At 51.5% G+C, this 17,796-nt stretch overlaps 1 long non-coding RNA gene across 1 annotated transcript; it reads left to right on the forward strand.

Annotated features, from left to right (window-relative positions):
• Positions 1-30: 30 nt before the first annotated feature.
• LOC124231295 (uncharacterized) lies at positions 31-15,057 on the forward strand. Its single transcript, XR_006886484.1, has 3 exons — positions 31-280; positions 14,624-14,703; positions 14,828-15,057. It is a non-coding gene; the product is annotated as an uncharacterized LOC124231295 (long non-coding RNA).
• The last annotated feature ends 2,739 nt before the right edge of the window (positions 15,058-17,796 follow it).

Below are 17,796 nucleotides of genomic sequence, written 5' to 3' on the forward strand. Positions count from 1 at the left end.
GCGGGCCGGAGGGAGGAGGTGGCGGCGGGAGGTGGGCATCGCGGTGGCCCCGAGGACACGCTCCCTCCGACGTGCGCCCCGGGGTCGTGCTGGGACCCACCGGCGGTCGTGGGCACCGGCGCCCGGGCGCGCGCGCGCGCGCGGTGACCTCGCGGGGTGGCCCGCTGCGCGCGTCTGCCGAGAGCGGACCCTGAGCGCGCGCCCTCCCCCACCCCGGAGGACCGCTCGGTAGTGACCGGAGGGAACGGTCAGGGCCCCCGGGGTCCTTCTGCTCCAACAGGTGGGGGTGGCTGCGATCGTCGGCCTCACGGGGCACCTGCTTGTCAACTGTGTGGTCACAGGCCGAGTCCTCCGCTTGGGTGGACATCGAGTTAGGTGATCATTCGGCGGTGATTTTCTCTAATATCCGTTCTCGTCTGGTTATGTCTTGGACTGTCTCCTTGCATGAACATTGCAAGTGCATTAATTAGAAAACTCATTTCCCTTTCAATCAAAGCCAGAAAATTAGCAGGAATGCCAGACTGTAAACACTGACACTAAAGGAAAGGTTTTGTTAGCCAGCTAAATAGGACATCTTGATGTGTTCCCCGAAGCCAGATGAGATCAGATCGAAAGGGGGAGGAGATGCCTTCTAAAGCAATAATAGCAGGACAGACACTTAAATTCCTGGATTTTAGATCCCTCTCGTTTAATATCTTTCAAATACGTTTAATTTTTTTTAAGTTGGGTTTATGCGCAGGATCCCAGGTAAAATAATTTGTGAGATGTTTGGGGAGTATGCATAAGAAATAATCTTTCATTTGCTTGATAGAAATTAACTACTTGTTCCTAAATTCGCAGCTCTGTCAGTTGTTTTGGTTTCCTTAATTTTAAGAGGACTCCTAGTCTGGAAGGAAGAACCTTGCACCTAGAAATTTTCTCCGACGACTATTTAAAAGTTTAAAAAGCATCTGTATTTTGAACTGAGTGGCCGTAGAGCAAAAAGGTGGCTTTGTACATAAAAGAAGGCACAATGCCACTGTGACTGTGAGTCTGTTCAAGGGCCTTGAGTTTTAGCGTCCCCTGCTATCGGGCTCCGGGAGCACGTTGTCATCCTCATGTTACACCTGAGAAAACCGTTGCCAAGGTGTGTGTCGAGAGCCAGAGCCAGAAGCCAGGTTTCCTGGTTCTCAGAGTGCGTGCTATGCTGTGTGCCAGAGCCATCTCCTTCCACCGGTGTTCCTTTCTAGCTGCCTCCGGGGGTACACGTCGCTGTCTCCCCTTTAAGCCCCGTGGTCAGGTTTTGCCCTTGCCATTTCACTGACTGCTCAATCCCGCGGAAGCCTTCCGCTCTTTCTGTTGACCTCTGATTTGTTACCCTTTACCAATTCCTGCTTCACACCCACTTGCTTCAGCAACACCTCATTCCCCCTGATTTTCTCCATCTTCTCTGACCTCTGGTTCGGCCTCCTGCTTGGGCTCCTCTGTCTGCCCCCGCCCATCCTGTCCTCTCGCTTTGGGTTCCCAGGGTTCTGAACTTGGCCCTCCTGTTACACTCACCCAGTGCAGTCTCCGCCATCACTGGGACGTCAGCCCAGCTGCCCGAGCCAGGACCTGGGCACCACCTCTGCCCCTCTTTTGTCATCAGTATCCAGCCTGTCACCGAGTCCACTCCATCTGCCTCCTGGATGTATCTCTGATAATGTAACCACTTTCCGCCCCAAGAGCCTCCTAACTGCTGCCCCAGCCTCCAGGGATTTTCCCTTTTAATCCACCCTCGTATTGCAGTCAAAGTGATCTTTTTAAAAAGCAAAAGGGGTCATGCCACTCCCTTGCTAACATTTTTGATGGCTCTCAGTTGCTCTAAGGATCACATTCAGTCTCCATAATGTGATTGACCAGAGTGATGACTTGGCCCCCTGTCATCCCGTCTCTCCCCCGACACCCACACAGACACACTTTCTCTACACAGTCATGCTCTGTCTCTCACCTCTGGGCGTCTTGTGTGCTGTCCTCTCCCCGTGAGCTGTGTCTCCCCGCCCATACCACCACCACCACCACCATGCAACACACCACCACACCACCGTTTTGCCTTGATGAATTCATCTTGCTGGCTCATGTTACTTCCTCCAGGCTTCCGCCAACGCCCTCCCCCATCACCACCTCCCCAGCCTCCTCCTGGGTTTGGTGCTCCCCCTCTGAGCTCCCGTGGCACCTCATCTAGCTTGTTAGAACCCCTGTGCATATGCTGTTGGGTTTGCCTGCAGTCCCCTCTCATCCCGCAGGGGGCTTCTCGTTCACCTCTGCCTGCCCAGTGCCTGGCGCCGTGCCCAGCCTCTAGTAGGAGTGCAACATATATTTATTGCATATTATCCATACCCTGATGCATCGCAACAGGCTCTCCAGCACCGAAGACGTGTATATTTATTTATACACAATTCACATCGTTTTGTAGCCAGCTTCTTATTAGGCATCTGAATCTGGGTAATCCACAGCTATGCACTCAGCAAGCTCCTGACTGAACTTGCTGTCTGCTGTTTCTCGTCCCTTAAACCTGTTCTTCCTTCCCTGTCCCTGTCCTACTCAATTAATGGGGCTGCCCTCGGCCCTGTCACCCAAGCCGGAAACTTAAAGGCTGCTTTAGCCTCCTCGCTCCATCTCTGCGTTCAGCCGTCGCTCAGTCCTGTCGGTCTCCCTCTCCATTGCCCCTGCCTCTGTCCTCACGAGCCCTCCGTCTGCCCTTCCCAGCCTCCAGGGTCTCACAGCCAATCATCGTAGCGACTCCACCAAGGTCCCGCTTCACTTTTGCTCTTCTTCTTCCCAGTTCAGTCCACTTTCAGTCGAATTTCTCTCTCTAAATGCAGGTCTGATGTTGTCTGCAGCCTCAGGCCTACGAAGTGCTTTCAGGGTGGCTTGCTCTCTGCTCCCTACCCCCCCACCCCCCTCACCAGCTGCTCTGGCCATGCCCGGAGCTGGGACAGGCACTGACTGGGTGCCCTTTGCCCGTTCAGTCTGCTGGCACATCCCGGTTCTCTTCCAGGCGTCAGATGAAGCCCTGCTGGCTCTGTGCTTCGGCTGCTCCGTTCTAACATCTATTCCTGTTACGTACCGGCTGCCCGCAGTCCGGCTTCTCCACCAGCTTGTGGTCTCCTTTGGTGCAGAGACCGTGTCTGTTAACCTGTGTATTCCCAGAGCTTTGGCCTGTCGTTAGGGCTGCGTCCTGGGCCATCTGCCCGCCGATGGCCAGTTTTCCCTCAGAAACTGTGTTACAGTGGTGTCCAATTCTCTGATGCAGCCATGTGTCCCTTAATGAGGGGGATGTTCTGAGAAACGTGTGGTCAGGTGATGTCATCATCGCGTGAACATCATAGAGTGACTTAACCTGGATGGTACAGCGTGCTCCACACCGTGGTACATGGTACTGACCTTACAGGACCACCGTCGTACGTGCGGTTTGTCATTGACTGAAGTGTTATGCAGCTCATGGCTGTACTAGGAATTCTATAACTTGGTTTATTTGCATTTCTTGTACCAAACACACATCCCTTTCATAAATTGGGGGAGGAGGTCTATATGGGTTTAAAACCATAAGCCTCTACAGATTTGGAAGTGGGAAGTTTTAATCATCTCTGATTCTCTTAACCATCCATTTCGTTTTGCCATGCATCTAGATGTCCAAATTTGCCCAACCTGTAGGTTGGGAGGTTGTCCTTTTAAAAAATCAGGTTGGGCGGGCTGGCTTGGTGGCATAGTGGTTAAGTTCTCACACTCCGCTTAGGTGGCCTGTGGTTGGCAGGTTCGGATCCTGGATGCAGACGTAGCACTGCTCCTCAAGCTAGGCTGTGGTGGCGTCCCACATAAGACAGAGGAAGATGGGCACAGATGTTAGCTCAGCGACAATCATCCTCAAGCAAAAAGAGGAAGATTGGCAACAGATGTTAGCTCAGGACCAATCTTCCTCACCAAAAAAAAAAAAAAATCAAGTTGGGGTAGAGGGTGATATATTTGTTTCCTGTGGCTGCTGTAACATAACAAATTACCACAATCTCGGTGGCTTACAACAGCAAAAAGGATTCTTTCCCAGTTCTGGAGGCCCGCAGTCCAACATCAGTATCACTGGGCTGAAACCAAGGTGTCAGCAGCACTGTGCTCCCTCTGGAGGCTCTAGGGGAGAATCCATTCCTCGCCCCTTCAGCTTCTGGCTGCTGCTGGCATCCCTTGGTTTGTGGCCTCCACTCCCTTCCGTGGTCATGTGGCCTTGTGTCTGTATGTCAGGTCCCCTCTGCCTCTCCAAGGACACTTGGGAAGGCATTTAGGGCCTCCTGTGTAATCAGGATAACCTCCCCATCTCGGGATCTTTAACTTAGTCACGTCTGCAAAGGCCCTTTTACATATGAGGTCACGTTACAGGCTCCGGGGAGTAGGACCTGCTGCCTGGGGAGGCTGCTCTTCCACCTTCTGCGGATGCAGACCGTGCTCCTGTATGCCTGATAGCAGTGTGGGAAGGTCTGGGAAAAGCACGTGGTACGGAAAAAAGAGAAGAGAGGAATGGGAGCGGGCAGTGGCGCAGCGCTAGGTTGCCGCGTAAATGGATCAGCACAGCCCCCTCAGTGGGCATGCCGCGCCAGAGGCTCAGGGAGGCTCAGGCTGGCCTGGGCCAGAGCTCGCTGTCCAGCGGGGTTGCCGTTGGCTCAGGAGAAGTATCCATCCCACTGGGTTCTCACCGTTGGGAAGTCTTGTCTTCAAACATTATTGTGAGAAAAGCGGGGTATGAAGCTGAAATACGACCCCAGCCAGAAGCATCAGTCTTCGTGTGCTCCCCTTTCTGGTCCTAGGAGACCAAAGACACCTCAAGACCCTCCAGTTTGGCAGACAGCGGACGCTGATGGTAACTGGATTGTGTCAACACCTCCATACCAGGTCCTAGCAACCCGTTTGCCTTAAAGAAGATTGGGAGCAGACTCTGTGTGTATTTGTAACGGCAGTTGTAATTCTGGGTGTTTGATTATGAACTGGGTACAGTAAGAAAGTGGATTTCGATGGGATTTCTTGTGTGCTGTCCTGCAAGTTGCCATTATGAAAGGAGATGAGGGGTGCGGTTCCTTTAAAATCTGCACCGTGGCATCCCTTTGGTAGAGAAAGATGGCCCCCAGCTCCCCAAGGCCGTGCACTGGGGTGAAGGAGGACAGCTGGGATTGGGCAAGTGTCTGCCCTCAGCTGTGGTCTGATCCGCACGGCCACCCTGCTTTTTAGGAACGATCCATCCCGTCTGTGAGGTCATAAAGGCTAGGAGCTGGGGGAGTGGGTGTTGGAACCAGATCTAACAGCAAAGTCCGTGACCTTGCAAACGAGCTGCTCTGGGAGTGTTTCGGGTGTGTAGGGTGGAGTTTGTTAAGGGTCAGCCCTTTATCTGCTTTTTCTCCTAATGGGGAGGGGTTAAGCCAGAGCACAGAGCTTCGGTTAGAAGGTTTGGGAAGGGAGACAAGTGTGTGCAGGGGGGATGAGCTGAAAGGGAGCAGGAAGCAGAGGAGTGATGCTCCGCAGCCTGTGCTGGACGAGTGAGTGAATCAGTTGATGAGCAGCTTAGTCTATAAAGAGTGAGGTATGTGGGCCTATGGGTCAGGTCCATCTCTTGGCTGTCTCGCCTTTTTTTCCCTCCCTGCCGTCAGCATATGACGTACGTGCCGGTCATGCCCAGGCTTTGGGACTGCACAGATGAATACCACATGGTCCCTGCCCTCCAGGAACTGGCACCCTCTTTGGGGAAATAGACGTGAACCATCAACCCAAGTGGCAAATGCTCTGAGATTCATGTGTGCTCAGGACTGTGAGGCACGAGGGCAGGCGGCTCTGCCTCTCCCAGGGACCCAGACACAGGGTGGGCCCCAGGCGCGCAGCGGCCGCACCAGCCCCTGTCCTCTCAGCACAAGGAAGATGGACTCTGGAAGCAGTCAGTATCCTCCTTCCCGTGCTGGGGCCACACATCAAGGGGATCTAGCTTCGTCTCTGACGGGAGCTGTGCTCATTCCGGGACAGGCGAGAGGGAGCCGACAGCCGATGTTCTGGATTTCTAGACGGAGACACGAGACTGTGGGAGAAACTTACTGAAGGGCGTTGGTCTGGGTGGCCCTTTGCAAACAGCGGCTTATGCTGTGTGTCTACAAGCGGAATGGTGGTGTTTCTTACCACCTCATTTCAAAACAGCTGAGCACCTCTGTCTGACTGAGACCTGAAGATTCATGTGCACGTGACAAATGGATGGTTAGAAATGCTGACTGCATCTATCTGACCCTGAAGCTATTTTTAAAAGACCAGAGATGTGACTGTTTTTGTTCATTCGTTTCTTTTTCCTTAAAAAAACCAAAAAATCCTGGGGGGCGAGCCCAGTGGTGCAGCAGTTAAGTGCACACGTTCCACTTCGGTGGCCCGGGGTTCCCCAGTTCAGATCCCAGGTGCAGACATGGCACCACTTGGCCAGCCATGCTGTGGTAGGTGTCTCAGCTATAAGTAGAGGAAGATGGGCACAGATGTTAGCTCAGGGCCAGTCTTCCTCAGCAAAAAGAGGCGGATTGGCAACAGCTCAGGGCTAATCTTCCTCAAAAAAAAAAAAAAATTTAAAAAAAAATCCTGGAGACTTTAGAGCTTTACTTCTCTTTTAGTGAGAGTCAACCTTGTTGACCTTGATCCAGAACATGAGTCACCCTGTTGAAAACAGAAATAGGGACGTGCATTTAAATATGATTCTAAAAGTACTCAACTGTACCTAGTCATTTCCGAGATTCATTTTGATATTTGACATGTTTCATGCTATCAATTTGACACACTCAAGTGTCTTAATAAATATTTTCCCCCAAATCTACATTAAATTATCAACTTTAGAACTAGACTTGCTAAAACGTTATAGCACTTGAAGTTTGCTTACGAAGCACTGTCATAAAAACTGGGTCAAATGATTTAATGTTTTCTCCATTAGGGAGCAGACTCACCCCGAAAGGTGACTCAGTTGATTCGGTTCACTGTCTGGTTCCCTGATACCTGTGAAATTACTGCTGCTAAAAATAGATGCCCCGGTCCTTTTATGCGTTCTTTCTTTCTAAGGTAGAATTATTGTCAATGTTCCAACGCTGTGGAAATAGAAAGGTAGTGCTGACCAATGACCAAGAACCACAATGATGTCATCTGAGGTTTAACCTAAGTCTGCATGTTTAATTCATTTGACGTGTCGTTGGCTATAAGTCTAGAATTTTCAAATAATGCTTGGAAATATTCCCCCCAATTTTTGACTTATAAAAATCAACTAAATGTTAAAAATAAGATGTTGGGAGTATGTGACAAGGAGGTAAGGGAGAAAAAATGTTTGGGCATCCCTCTGAAATCCGGTGTCCTTTTCCGATTTAGCTCTCCCCTCGCAATCAATGAGCTGGAGTGGCTGATTTCATCTTGATGGCATGCTTATCAAGATCATATTACTGCTATATTATCAGCAGTGTAATAATTAGTCTCAAATTAAGCCCTGTGCACTTTCTCCTGGGATTGAAGTTAGCTCTTCAGAATTCTGTATTAAAACTAAAATCCCAGAGGAAGATGGGCATGGATGTTAGCTCAGGGCCAGTCTTCCTCAGCAAAAAGAGGAGGATTGGCAGTAGTTAGCTCAGGGCTAATCTTCCTCCAAAAAAAAAACTAAACTAAACTAAAATCCCTTCCTAGTGCTCCATGAAGGGGGCTCTCCCTATCTGTTACCAGCTAGTAGAGTGAGTGGCCTACCTTGGGCTCAGGTGCCAAAAAAATCTAAGAGGCCATCAACCCAGTTATGCTACAGTGAAACCATCAGTTGTTTTAGCAGGTACAAACTAACCTTGAGGACAGCACCGCTCAGATACTGTTTTAAATGGGGCCAAATGTGTACAAAAATGTAAAGAGTCCATAAGCGAAATTATACCAGTGATTCATCCCCAAATATGTTATAAAAGACAAAATGTCACAAAGTTGAGCTATTGCAGAGAATATTAATTGAAATGGAAATGCCTTCAAGTCTGAGCATTGATATTAATTGTAGGACGAATGAAGAAGCTCCACTCGGTGGCTGAGAAACCGTGGTCTAATTCTGGAATCAGGAAGGATGAACAAAGGAAGTGCCACTGGTCGCAGCCAATGAAGATGGGAGCCTTAGTGATGTTGCTTGGCCCGACTGGTCTGGCCGAGAGACAGCCACAAAAATACATGTGGTGTTTGTTTTTAAATTTTGTAAAAGTGGCACCAGGAGATGGAACAGACAATGCTGGTGCGTTGGTGCATGGTGTGTGCATGGTGCATGGTGGCGTGGATTACCAGTCCTGGGTTCAAGAGCCAGCTCTTCAACTTAATGACTGGGTGACCTGGGGCAAGTTGCATTTCCTCTGCACCCTGCAGTGTCCTGTCCATCAAATAGGAGTGTGGGCAGCATGCAGCTCCTCAGGTCTGTAGGAGGGTTGCAGGAGATAATGAAGGTTATCGCTTAGCACTGCCTGGCATCTCGTAGGCATCCAACGAGAATCAGATATTGTTGTTGTTATGTCAACTCCCTTCGTAAAGCACTACTTTGAGATCGAAAGCCATTCCCGAGAAAAATCGTCAGATCTGGAGTAAGCACAGATGGACATGGCCCTGGAGCCGATAGCTCGAGTGACCAGCAGGACGCACAGGGTGAAAGGGAATCAGTGTGGGAAATGCTGTCTGGGACAGTACTGGGTGTGAGATTAAACAGCGATGATGAAGATACACAAAAAAGGTCATAAAAGAAAGACCAAACCTCTCACGTGATATGACCTACATGATGATAAATTAACAGATGATAAATTGACTGAAATAATTTGCTCGAAATCTCATATTTTCAGATTTGACAATAAGTATGACAATAGAAAAGCCAAGGAAAGTGAAAATTGGTGCTTACAGGAAAATGCAAAGAATTTCCATACAAATGTATAATGGTTTAAAAATGGGACATCAGTGAAGGTTGCCAATTAAAGCAATATTCAATTTGGGCAAGGTGGAAGATTCCACAATGTGTTTGAGGAAAGGCGTATTAGGGACGCTGGCTGCAGAATCTGAACAGGAGGTTCCCAGCGTGGTCCCAGCCATGGGGAAGACTGTGCCGCTTGCCTCGCCTTGGCATCTTGGAGCAGAGCTCCTCCGCAGCAGGTGCAGTGGGTGCAACCAGCAAGACTGAGACGAAATGCTCCTCTCATCCTTTACCAAGTTAACCCTGATACTCACCTGACACTCTTAGAATTACTTTTAGTAGTGAAAATCATCACTGAATTATAGGAATTGTAAAATCGACCGTGGGGTAAATACAGATTCACTGATAATTGGGAAATTCTAAATTAACTTTCAGGGTTTTGCAATACACTAATGACCCAAAGGATTTTTCACAGAGAACTAGAACTCCGTGAAGGACCTTACTGGCCCGAGACTGACCTACCCGTACTTTGTTGGGGGCACTGATGCATGAGCAAGCCCTGCCTTTCTCCAGAGCAAGTGAGCTGGAAAACGCTAGTCTGTCTTTCAAAGGCCCTGGTTGCTTCTCAGATCCTTCCAACGGACACCCTCCCCCCGCCCCCCCGCGGCCTGGGACACGCCTCCTTGTGTTGGAATGTTTACGTGCCTGTCTCCACTCTGAGGCTGTGAGTGCTGCAAGGGCAGAGCCCACGTCTCCCTCATTTCTAGGCTTGAAGATACAAGGCAGGTGGGCTCTTGGCCAGCTCAGGGCTCCCTTGCTATTTGTGGATCAAATGGGACGCCCCTCTGACAGAGTAGCAGAGTAGCAGAGACTTCCTGTGCTTCTTTCTCAGTCTTCTCCTCCACCCCAGGGCACTGATGATAATTCCATGTCCTGCCCCCTGCCATTAAGTAGAACCATGTGACCAGCTGTGGCTGATGGGTTATGAGCAAAAGCGACCTTTGTCACCTCCTGATTGTTCAACAGCTTTGTTCAGGTGTTCCATGAGCCATTACTGAGCATGCGCCCAGTGGTGGGGCACACTGTGCTGCCAGTGGGGTGGGGAGATGCACAGGGCTCAGGCCCTGCCCTGAAGGAGCTCGGCTGGTGACTGGCACATATTCAAGGGCATCAACGTAAATACACTGTGATAAGCACCTTGAAAGGTTGTCTGTGTCCCAGTTTCTCTTTCGCCCCCTCCCCTATGTGGTCCTCAATCCACTCCAGTCTTCCTGAGTCTCTGCCACTTGTCAAGGTCACTGGTAACCTCCATGCGACCAAATCCGGTGGTCACTCATCTGTGTTCATTCATTCATTCATTCGTCCATCTGCACCTACCACATGCCAGGCACTGTTCTAGCCTCCAGATGCATCAATAAGTAAAACACAGCTCCCTGCCCTCGTGGGTCTGCGCTCTAGTGGAGGGAGACAGTTTGTAGTAAATGCAAATGAATGTCATGCCACGGAAGGTGACAGGTGCTATAAGAATGAGAAAAGGTGCCGTGGGGTCAGCAGGTGTCCCGGCAGGATTGCACTTCTAATTGGGTGGTCAGGGCAGGCCCCATGAGGAGGAAGAGTCCAGCAAAGACTTGAAGCGGCAGAGAGTGAACAGGAGAGGGGCACTGGGGAGTCAGGTCAGGCGGGGCCTGCGGGCCGTTGTGAGGACCGTGCTCTGAGCAAGGTGGGCGTATGGGCACGTGTGAGCAGACCTGCCTTAGCTTCGCCAGCCTTGTGTGAAATAGACCCGTTTGACTCTGGCCTGTGACCCAGCTGGCCGTCTCCTGTAGAAGCCCCGCTCGCATCTTTCGTCCTACGTTCCAGGGGTGCCTCCTTTCCCGAGGGATGCCCCACTCTCTCCCCTCTGGCTCAGCCTCCTCCTCTGCCTCCCTGTGCTGCCGTTCCCCAAGATGTGGTCTTGGGACCCTCTTCTCAGCTCCATCCATATTCCCTCCATCCCTTGGTTTTAAATACTATATATCTGCCTCCGATTCAAATTCGGCTCCAGTGCCGACCTCACGCCTGAATTCCGGATTAGTTCATCCAGCTCCTTGGCATTTCGGTTGGGATGTCCGGAAGGCATCTTACACTTGACATTCCCAAGAGGAATTCCCACCCTGCACTCTCCCCCTGCCCCCAAATGCACCCCTCTCCTCCGGCAACGGAACCACCACCATCCTCTCAGTTGCCCCAGCACCAAACCTGAAGTCCTTCTGGATCCCTTTCTTCATCTTCTTGTCCAGTTTGGCAGCGAGTCTCATCACTTCTGCCTCCAGAACACATTCTGCGTATCTTCCCGTCTCCACCACCATCCACCGAGTCTGCAACGCCAAGTGTCGAAGCAGCTTCTTCTCTTACCCTCCTACAGTATACTCGAAAAGTGATCTTTTCAAATTGTAAGATCATGTCACTGCCCTTCTTAAAGGGAGAAGCTGTTAATCACACTCAGAGCAAAACCCAAACCCCCACCCTGCTGTGTGGACGCTGAGATACACCATCCAGATCCGGCTTCAGGGATGGAGGCTGGTGCCCCAGCTGCTGGGGTGGTGGCTGGCAGACCCCAGGCCCCCGGAGACTGCTGAAGACCTCCCCTCACCCAAGGTCGTGATTCGTCCCAGAGCAGCGGCATCTGATGACTGATTACTGTGGGGTGTGATGGCCCAGCTCTCTCCCCAACCCAGGACGGCCCTGAAGGTTCTCCTTGTCTTCAGAACCGCTGTGGGGCTGGCTGAGCCTCCCACTGAGGCTGCCTCTCAGCTTGACTTCTCCGTCCACCTGACCCTGCTCCCTTCCCTTCCCTTCCCTTCTGCAGGGTGGGGCCCAGGAGCAAGCCCTACCATACCTCCCGCAGGAAGTGTCTGCCCGCCAGAGGACCCAACCTGGGAGCCCGGCTCAGGAAGCCTGGCTGTCAGCCCCTGGCCACGCTCTCCTTTCACTGGCCTTCTTTTTCTCCCCTGCTTAGGGGCCTCAGCGTGGGCTCTTTCCTCCACCTGGAACATCTTTCCTCTTTAGTCTCCTTATGGCCGACTCCTCCTTGCCCTCGGTCCTCACCCTGCCCAGGTGTGTTCCCGTTCTCCAGCATTCTCCTCATCGTAGTGCTCGCCAACACCTGGCGCACTCTGAGTTGCTTACTGTCAGTTACCCCACCAAAATTCAAGTTCCACACCGTATCCCTGGTGCATAGAATGGTGCCTGGACGTAACAGGTGCTCAGTGAATACGAGCCGAATAACTGGGGTTGGGAAGGGAGTTCTGGATATAAGGAATGGCGTGTGCAAAGACACGAGGGTCAGAGTACAGCCTGGAACTAGAGGGTTGGGGGCCCAGCTGGAGCCCAGGACTGGTGAGGGCTGAGGTGGGGGCTCTGAATGTGCCCAGGCCTGGACTTCCCTTGGATGACAAGGGCATCGTGTGAGGTTTCACCATCAGGAGAGAACGTTCAGCTTGTGAGGCTGGGTGTGCTGTGGAGGATCGGAGGAGAAGGAAGAGATTAGCAGCCAGGTGTCTTCCACAGTGTGTGTAATGAGAAATGAAAGAAGCCTGAAATAAGACAGTGATATTGGTAATCGACGCAAATATCTGAGAGGGAGGTTCTAGAACCCTGTGACTCATTGGATGGGCGGGTTGGAGAGGGAGGGGGAGCCTGGGCTGACCCCCAGTTTCAGGCCTGGGCAGCAGGTGTACCCCAGGGCCCAGCCCCAGATCACTGCTCCCTCAGCTTCCACTTTCCTCTGTATGCCCTTGTGCATGCTGCTAGCTCCATGCGGAACACCGTGCCGTGAGCCCACCATCCCTGCCTGTCGACTCTTCGCTCAGCTGCGTTAAGCTGTCCTGGAATGGACAGTCCCAGACAGGCCCGGCATAGTCCCTCCAGTAAACAGCTTTTGTCTCAGATGGGGAGGGACTCAAGAACATTAGACACACACGAAGGAGGGGTAATCCGTCTGCCTATGGTGCTCTCTAAACCCGTTCCGAGTCCTGCCACGGTCTGCGTGGGCAGCGCTCCAGAGCAGGCAGAAGTCCAGGAGGGGCGCTTCGAATGCTGAAACCAGCAATTCTTGGGACATGTGACTTGTGAAAATGGAGGAGACTACGTGAAGTCGTGAGTGTCCTGGGAGATCGGGGACGTGTGGTGGACTTAGGCATTCACCCGTCGCCATCAGTGGATGCACCTGGGTGTGGGGAAGGCCTTGGGTTTGAGGCAAGACACGGTCAGAGGACAAGAGAGCCAAAGTCGAAGCCTGCAAAAGGGGGGCAGCAGAGAGGGGCCTGGGCGGGTGGCATCTAGGGCCTTGGTGGGGCGGCGGATAAGCCAGCAGGAGTCAGGTCCTGGAGCTCTGGGATTGGGAGCTGGCTCATCTAGGGGTGGAGAAGACCCTCCATGGTCATCAGCCTCTGGGGAAGGGGGGGGTCCAAGGACAGCGCAGAGTGAAGCCCCCACGCTGGCATCGAGGTGCAGCCGCCCGGCAGGAAGTTGGAGGAAAGGCTGTGTCACAATAGGCACCACCAGTCTGGCTGGGGGCGGGGCAGGTGGGGTGTTGTGGCCAGGCACCTGGTCCCTGTGTCCCCCAGCCTGCCATCCCCAAGCTGGCTTCTTGTACACTGACACATGCTTGGGGTCCAGCACTGCGTGGGACTCCCACAGTGGGCCTAAGATCACGGTCCAATGTGAGTAACCCCAGGAGGACTCTGGGAGGCTGATGCCAGCAGAGCAGCCTCGAGCCCTTGGCTCTCTGGGCTCAGAGGAGGTGGGGAAGGTGGGGCAATAGAGAATCAGGAACAAGCAGGCTTGGAATAGAACCGAAAGTGGGGGTGGAATTTCGACAGCGGGAGTTGGGACTGTCCTATCGTCTCTCTGACTGTGGCAAGGCACACAAGGCCTGGCTCAGCCCTGTCTCTCCAGGTCCGCTCCGAGGCCCACAGGTAGCGGCACCCTACAAGCACTAGTTGTGTGTGAAAGGTGTCGTGTTTCAGAATTTAAGATTCCTGTTCAGCACTAGTCCCTGCTCTTAGGGCGTAGACTGTTTCTATGCTATTTTACCTGCATTTATTTCTATAGCATCACAGACCGGACAGCTTAAACGATAGGACTTTGTTCGCTCACTATTCTGGAGGCCAGACGTCCAAAATCAAGGTGTCAGCAGGGCCGTGTTCCCTCTGAAGGCTCCAGGGGAGGGTCCTTCCTGCCTCTTCCAGCTTCTGTGGGTTCCGGCAACCCTTGGCTTGTGGCTGCATCCGTCCAGTCTCTGCCCCGTCATCACATGGCCTTCTCGTAACTTGATGACATCTGCAAAGACCCTATTTCCAAATAAGGTCACATTCACGGGCGTTGAGGGTTAGGACTTCGACATATCTTTTTAGGGAACGTAGTCCAACCCACAACAATATTTCCCACGAAAACTTCTAAAAATCATAGGGGGTTATTTTCCTTTCAGGCCCTTGAAATAACAGATTTTTTAAAAATGTATTTCACAAATAAGCGTTGGGTAACAACTGAAGCACGTGTTAAAATAAGTGCCGAGTGTCGGCCGCGACTGTGTGAGGTCTCATTAACGTTTCCAGAGGGTGAAGAATTAAAGCCACGTGTATATGTACAGAAACCTCCTATGTTTTGACTTTATGGCATTCACCCATTCATTTGTTCATTCGACAAATATTTATTGCCTTCTAGGGTCCATGAGAGAGGAAGTGGGATGTAAGGACCTGGTCCTCACTCTGCCATCATCCCCTTGGCATCGCTGGTCCACTATGGTATGCTGTTTCCCTGAGCCGCCCCCACACTTTCCATCTCTCTCTGGTCCAGCTTCAGCTCTGGCTTGAACGCCTGCTGAGTTTCTTTCTCCTCCGAAACCTCCCATTTTCTGCTTCAAATCAGGTGGCTTCCTGCACCCTTCTCCCCATACCCACAAGGGAGACCCACAGGATTCGAGCTTCTGTCTGTGTTTTGCTTGTGCCTGGACCTGGCGAAACCTCCATGGTGATCGATCCCCACTCTGCGTGGATGGGACAGCCGTCCTCAACATTCTTCCTTGGACATGCTCACCGATGGTACTTACACAAGCCCCTCATGCCCACAGGCGACCCAGGTATCCACAGAATTCAGAATCTTCGTGAATGGAAAAATAGCAAATGTCTTGTGAATAATAAAGTGTCACTCATTCAAAAATCTCAAATGAGTGCCATTTTATAAGAAAATGTCCCGAGAAATAGAACCAACAGGATATGTGTGTGTGTGTATATATGTGGTGAGAGAGATTGATTTTAAGGAATTACCTTATGGGGGCTGCTGAACCCAAAATCTGCAGGGTGGGCTGGCAGGCTGGGGACCCAGGGAAGAGCTGCAGTTTGAGCCCAAAGTCTGTCTTTTGGCAGAATTCCTTCTTCCTCGGGGGAAGTCAATCTGTTTTCCTTAAGACCTTCAAGTGACTGGATGAGACCCACCTACGTTATGGAGGGCCATCTGCTTTACTCAGAGTCTACTGATTAATCATTAATCTCAGCTAAAAAATGCCTTCAGAGAAACATCTACAATAACGTTTGGCCGAATATCTGGGCACTGTAGCCTAGCCAAGTTGACACATAAAATTAACCATCACGTATGGCTGGTCTAGTTTTCAATTTACTTTCCTTTTTAAAAACCAGTTAAGTTTTTGTAAGCCTCCAAATTAAAATGAACAATTTGAGAATGTGAATAAATAAACATTACCATTAAAGACGATGATACGTGGGTTTCTCAGACTTTAAGATGTGGCAACCATGCACCGTGCAAGGGGCTCCCAGCCTTTGCTGCGGCTGCTGTAAACCTGTGTTGTCACCAAGGGCATGCCTTCTTCATTTATCTTTGCGTTTTTCCTTATTATTTTTTTTCCCTGATGAGGATAAAAATAAAATGGGATTAATGATAGCATCGCGGTTCATAAGCACAGCAATGGCCTAAAGTGCCACAAGGGTTAATGACATCCTGGTGCACTGGGCATGTCTGTCACTGAGCCGGACGCCTGGCAGACCCGAATCAGAAAACGCTCGGTGCAGTCGGCCCTGGGGGCTGGATCACCCCTGGGTATGTGTGTCAGGGGGCTGTCGTGTGCACTGAGGGATGTTGAACACCACCCCTGGCTCTGGACCCACTAGATGTCAGTAGCAACACCCCCCCCCCCCCCAGTTGTGACAACCAAAAACATTTCCAGACATTGCCCAATGTCCCCTGGCAGTGGTGGCCGCAAAGTGGCCCCCTGCTGAGAAGCACTGACCCAGAGCGTGGGTCGTGGGCATCAGGAGCCAGGCTTCACAGGGAGTGGGAGGAGGCTGGGGGTTGCACCAGGCTGAAGCTAGGAGGCTGCACAGACTGTGCACAGAGAAGAGAGCGACCCTGGCAGAGGGTAGCCGCCATAGCCAGTGTGGACTGGGGATGGGGAAGGTGGCTTTCATGCTGGGACCCTGCACACGCTGCCCAAGGTCTGCTGCTGCCCGTCTGGGCCCAGCCCTGCCCTTCTCGTCCAGCCCCTAAGGGTGGATTTGCCTCAAGGGCCCACCTGCCGTCACCACCATAAGAACTCGGTTAGGACCAGCCAAAACCCAGCTCCTGCTGAGGGCCCAGCACCAGGGAGGCTTTGGGTCTGGGAATTTCTAAATGTGCCCGCTGCATGGTCACCTCACCAACTTGGGAAAGCGTGTGAATTCAGGACTGGAGAATTACTGGATCCTGCAACAGCATTGATGAGAGGACTTCACATACCTGACAACGGATCCACGCTCCCATAGCACTGGGGTCTTTTACCCAAAGAAGGCTTCTCGGGGGGTGGGGAGGCATGTGTGTCCCACAGAAGCTCAGAGCTCCCCCACGGCATCATTAGAGGTGACATGAAGGAAAATGGTTAGAACCCACATGTTGAGATGCTGCCCACGTATGCCCCATCCCCCGACTCATCAGTAGCTGGGATAAGAAAGAGCAGCACCTCCATTTCTGAAAATGGGCTGAGCAGACACTTCACCAAAGAAGAGATACAGGCCCCAAATAAGCACGAAAAGATGCTCCACATCATTAGCCACTGGGGAAATGAAAATTAAAATGATAATGAGATGTCACTACACACTTAGGAGAATGGCTAAAATTAAAAATACAACAGGGGCCAGCCCCGTGGCATAGTGGTTAAGTTCCCGTGCTCTGCTTTGGCAGCCCAGGGTTCACAGGTTCTGATCCCAGGCATGGACCCATACATCGCTCATCAAGCCATGCTGTGGTGGAATTCCACATACAAAATAGAGGAAGATGGGCACTGATGCTGGCTCAGGGCCAGTCTTCCTCACACACATACAAAAAAATATTGACAACATCAAATGTCAGCAAGGATTCGGAGCAACTGGAATTCTCACCCATCGCTGGTGGGAATGGAAAATGGTGCAAACACTTTGGGAGACAACTGGGCGGTTTCTCACACATACCTTTCCTCCATGACCCCGCAACGTCACCCCTAGGTATTTACCTAAGAGAAAAGAAAACATCTGGCAGCTTTATCACCCAAACTGGGAACAACTCAAATGGCCATCACCTGGTGCTTGGATGAAAGTGCCACGTCCACACAAGGGAATACTACTGTGCAGTAAACAATTCCTGACACAAGAACGTGGAGGAGCTCAGGAGCAACATGCCAAGTTAAAGAAGTCAGACGCTAAAAGCGACACGCTGTATAACTCTACTTATAGACATTCTGGTAAAGGCAAAACTATAGGCCATAAATCAGGGGTCCTGAGGCTGCAGGAGGGGATTGACAGCAAAGGGACATGAGAGACCTCTTTGGCGTGACGGGTATGTTCTCTGTCTGGGTGCTGATGGTGACAATATGG

This window comes from Equus quagga, chromosome 21, assembly GCF_021613505.1.
Source record: "Equus quagga isolate Etosha38 chromosome 21, UCLA_HA_Equagga_1.0, whole genome shotgun sequence".
Classification (NCBI taxonomy): Eukaryota; Metazoa; Chordata; class Mammalia; order Perissodactyla; family Equidae; genus Equus; species Equus quagga.